This window comes from Diceros bicornis, chromosome 27 (assembly GCF_020826845.1).
Source record: "Diceros bicornis minor isolate mBicDic1 chromosome 27, mDicBic1.mat.cur, whole genome shotgun sequence".
Taxonomy (NCBI): Eukaryota; Metazoa; Chordata; class Mammalia; order Perissodactyla; family Rhinocerotidae; genus Diceros; species Diceros bicornis.
Window position 1 is genome coordinate 7,178,631 of NC_080766.1, and position 5,436 is coordinate 7,184,066.

Sequence of the window (5,436 nt, forward strand, 5' to 3'; positions counted from 1 at the left end):
CTGCACCATCGAGAAGCTGCCGGTACGACAGAGCAGTAAAATGACCTGCTGACAACAGAGCTGAGGAGCCAGCAGGGAGGTAATACTCTGAGGATGGGGTACTCTTCTCCACAATGCTGTGTACTCATTGATGTAGAGTCCTTTAGGTGGCACTGGTTCCCAATATGAGTACGACATGGGTCTGGAATCCAAGCAGTGAAGGAGGAGCGGCCTCACTTATCATCACTCCCAGTGTCTCCCTATGTGGCCTCATGCTTCACGTCCCCTCAACTCCGGGCTCATGTATTAGGGTCTTGGTCCCCCAAGGAGGCACAAGGTTATCTGGGGACACAGTAAATGACCATTAAAGTAAAGTTACTGCTGCTGTGTAGGCATTGTATGTTTGTTTCCGGAGACCAGGAGGCAGAAAGAGGATCATGGCCTTTGCAGAGTAGGTGACCTCGACCATCAGCAGGAGGCAGGGATGCTCCCACACAGTGGAACCAGGGAGAAATACAGCGCAAGTACTTTTTGGTCCTCCCTTGCCCCATTGTGACTCTGAATGGGCAGGTAACACAACCCAGCCTGAGAATGGCGTGGTGACTAGGGGCTCAGATCGCTCAGGGATGACATCTCAGTTACATCACCAAGTACGCCACTGAAGCCGGCAGAGGCAGTGGCTAAGCGAAGGGGCAGTTGAGAATGCACGGTGGTGAAGGGACACGGAGAAAATCCATTGCAGCGCCAAACCCAACGGCAGCAGTCTGGACTCTACTCTGTCCCGCTGACCGCCCTCTTTTAGTCTCCTTTCAGAACGAGGATTCTCCAGTGAAACCTGATGGAACTGCTCCCTGAACCACAGGGAGAAGCGCGTCTGGGCAGCACACAGATTGGCTGTGACAGCTACAGAGAGGAGCTGCGCAGATCCCCCTGCAGGGAAGGACTTGCTGCCCAGCTGTAAGAAGCGTAGCCAGGAGACCACTGTCAGCTATGAGGCCCTTCAAGGTCAGCCTCAGCTACAGATCTGGCCTGAGGTCATGAACTTCCCGAAGCAGCACATATCTGGTGACTGGGTAACACCAGGATGTAAAGGCAGGTAGCTCTGGCAGAAAATATTTGTTCCAAAGCTCCCCACAAGCTTGACTGAGTTTTACTGGACCTGTAATACAATTTGACTTCTTCTTCTGGCTCATCCTTCTTCCCCTTTCCTTGCACGAGAATTGAACTCTGATAAACATCTTGCACCCCAACTCCATGTAAACATTTGCTTCCAGAGATAGTGACACTCTAGAAGTTTCTTGTCCTCAGAAATACAGGACAGTTTCAGAGTGGCCAGTTTTCCCCTGTGTCACACGCTGTGGGCAGGTTCACTGAGCAAAGAAACCCAGCAAGTCCAGTTTGGAAATCATTCAGTTGCTCTGTGGAATGTCTTTATTTTCTTTTCAGACTGTATGAAAAATATCATGCTTATGCATTTGCCTAATATAATGCCCTGGCCTTTCCTTCCTTGTGTCTTAAGTGGCGCTCTGAACTCACACCCCCAGCACAGACATTCCTGAGCATTTGTATTCAATAGCTCATTAACATTTGACTGTCATTGCCTAATTTAGTATTATGTTGAGAACATCCTAATAATGTTAACTGAGAAGAGGACAGCTAATACAAATTATACAGTCAGACTGTACAAATGTGGTAAAGTGAATAATTTTCAGACTCCTTTTTTTATACCATCGCAACATTCACCCTTTGCACCACCAAAACTAAAACTAAATAACAACAAACTAACAAAATGTTACACCTATGGTTCTACTCATTCTCCCTTGATGGATCCTTGATATTAGGATATAGTGTCTTGATTCTTTGTATAGAAGTGCTAACCTAGGAAGCCAAAGCTGATGGCACATTTGGGTATAATTGAAAAGAAATGCTAGAAACCTTTGAGAGCCCCACTTACTCTTGAATGTGAATTTACAAATACATACATGGGCTATGAAGTACTTTTCTCTCCACGTGTCAATAATCGTAAGCAAATCATATGGACTAAAGTTGCTCTTGCCCTCCTTTATCTGTCGGTTACTCCATGCATCTTCAGAAGATGCTTGTCAGCATGTGTTGGCAGGGCTCATGCAGCTCCATAAATGCGACATTCACTTGGGACTCTTTTGCTTGCTCCACATGCTCAAGCAGGGAAACTTTTGCCTGGAAATTGTCTTATTTCCTAGTATTTTTCACAAGGAAATTGGTTATTTGTCATTCATCAGTTTTATGGCCTTTTTCCCCTGATTTTAGAAAGCAGAAGCATGCTCAGTATTCAGTCACAGAGCAGACTCATCACAGGATTTTTGATGAGCAATTTACCAAGCAGAAAGTCAAATTAGCTTTACTGGAAAGTTGACTGTGGCGCGTTACCCTCAGTGAAAGTAGCAAGCAAAATTTTACCCACAACTGGCTACAGAGGGGTAATTAAAACCATTAATCTTTGTATTGATCTTCGACTCTGTTGCCTACTACATTAGCAGATAAGACTCCTGAGCCACCGGAGTGTGTCCATTGTCACAGACCTCCATCCCTAGACATCCCCTGAGGAGGGCTCCAGGATGAAAGAGCATTTATCTGATTTAAGCCTTTTATGTGGTTCATTCAGACCTGAAACAAATAATTGTTATGCTTTATTAAGAAGCAATATTTGCAAACCGTAAATCCTATGAAAATTGTAACTTCTTTCATGCTACAGAAAAGTACCACATGGTAAATGCCTTTTGAGTCATATCTGTTCCATTTATTTTTATATTTGGAGTGGATATGGTTCTACTTGATAACATCCTAAAATGCTGTAGGGTAATGTATAATTTTATACTTAGGTGCTCTTTTAAAAAAGTAAATGTTTGACCTTACGATCTATAATTATTTCTCTGAAGTGGTAATAGTTCATCACAAAAGCATGGCTTGGTTCACAGAACATTGATACATTTGCTTTTAACAGATGCTTAGGTGCCATTATAATCTTTCCTATCCATTTGGCTGTCATAAAAGCTGGACCCATGTGTCCAACTTAGGCTATTATTTCTACAGGGCTTTTGCTCTCTTACACTATGAACAATTAGTACTTTAGAAGACTGGATCATGGACCAATGACCTTCACCAACTAGGGAATTTTTAGAATTAGGCATGTGGTAGCTACTCTGAATATTTATTGAGGAAAGTAAAGTGTAAGATTAGTAGATATTTCAATCTGGGTGCCCATGGGGAGAAGTCAATACAAGCCTGAGGATTTGGTATCTTGACAGCTGCAGTCTTGGAAACTTAATGGTGAAGGTTCCCACCCAGTAAATACTGCCTACAAATTTCCACACTCACATGAAATTGATCACTGCCAATGCAAATAAATTACTCAGTCATTACAATTACTGACCAAAAATGCAGAAATTAAATTATAATGTGTGCAGTAAACAATCGTCATTTGAAGAGTACTAGTGTCTACACATCCTTTATATTTGGGCTGAAAGCATTTAATGTGTTGTAGCCTTAGTATGAGTCAAGAACCCCCTTCCTTTACTTAAGCTAGAAGTGAAGCAAGTAGGCCTTGGAAAAAAGAACCAGCTTGAGAGACTGAATCTTGCAAAAGGGAACAAAACCCAGCAGATGTTCCTAAGGGACTGGAGGCGGAGGCTAAGCTCAGAGTGATGCAGCAGGGTGAGTGTCCAGGGGCAGGCTCCGCACTGTGACAGCCGCATATCCTGCTGCATGACCCCAGCTTGTTCTCAAGGTCTTAGGCTCATTCAATTCTTCTCAATTTCCTAAGCCCAGTTCTCCCAATTTCTAATCATTTAGGCTAGCCATTCAATAACCTTGCAATAATTTATGTTCTCTTGAAGTTAACCAGAGCCCACTTTTGTTGTTTTAGTTAATAATCATAACTGATATACCTTGTTACTAGGTATATGTGCAACTTTGTGTGTAATGTCATAATTCATTTTGCTTGATAGATTTTTCTGGCTAATGAATATTAGTCATCCATAAAATTTTATCCTTATTTCTTTTTGTGCAGATTAATATCAGCAATTTTTCCATTTCTAGACTTCAGATTTCAAATCTCAAAAACTATAAATCCAGAGCTAGATGTCCGAACTTCTCTATTTCTGATAAGTATTTTTAATTTTTCTTGGGCTCAAAACCTAATAATTTTTGTGAGATACTAACATACAGAGGCTCAAAATTTACTCATTAACATGTTCTACACACTGTCAGGAAGGGTTTAATAAATGATTGTTACAAATTTAGTAAATGAGTAGATGAATAAATATATATCTCTATTTCGTCTCCATCTATAATAGTAACCAAGTCTTATCAAATAGTCCTTCACAGTTTTTTTTTTGTTTCCATTACACCTAGTACTGCCACATTTTCAAAACTGTCTTTCACTCCATAGGCACCTCCTACCCGGATGACTGAATTCACTCAATCATTCAGTAACCATTTATTAAGTACCAATTATGTGACACTAGGCATTTGTTAATTAATGACACACACATGGATTCTGCCTTTTTCCAGCTTACTCCTCTATGGGAAGTAGACAATAAATAAATCACATAACAAATGTGTGTGTGTGTGTGAGTGTGAGAGACACATGTTATGAAGAAAACACACTGAATGCAGAGACAGAGAATAAGCAAATAACCAAGAGAAAAAATAGTAAGAAAAGACCTTTCAACGAATGTGACATAAAAAAACCGCCAGAAGTATGTAAAGGAATTAGGCATGAATAGGATGGAGACAGGTATGTGTGTGAGTGTTGGAGGGAGGAAGAGGTAGAGAGAGAAGTAGAATATGTGACATTTTCTGTACTAGGGAGAGTTTAGAATACATTAACGGCTGACAGGAGGTCTATGTGGATGAATTGGTGGAAGCTATCTATGGAGAAATGGCAAGAAATGACATTGGAGAAGTGGGCAGACATTTCATGGAATAATTTACCGTCCATGGTAGAGTTTTAAATTTATCATGAGGAGGGTGGAAAGCAGTTGAAAGGTTTAAGTCTAAGAAGTGACATAATATGATGTGTTTTTATTAAGCTGGCTAATATGTGGAGAATAAATTGAAGTTGTTGAAATTGGAGTCCGGAACAGCAGTAAGGATGCAAATGATGATGCTGGTTAGACCAGAGTGGTGGCAGGTGACAGTGGGAGAGAAGCCAACTCAGTATATTTTTGAGATAGAAAATACAGGACTTGATTGACAGTCTGAAGTTAAAGGAAAGTAAGAAAAAAAAATCAAGGGTGACTTTATGTCCCAAGTATATAGTTATTTTTAAGATCTTTGAATAAAATGCAGTTAGTTCTATTCTTTGCTACTATCTCCATAAAGAAATCTCTCTACCCACTCACTCTCTCTCTCACTTCCCCTCCCTACCTGTATCTCCCCTCCTTCTCCTGTTTCCCCCCCAGTCTCTCTCCCCTC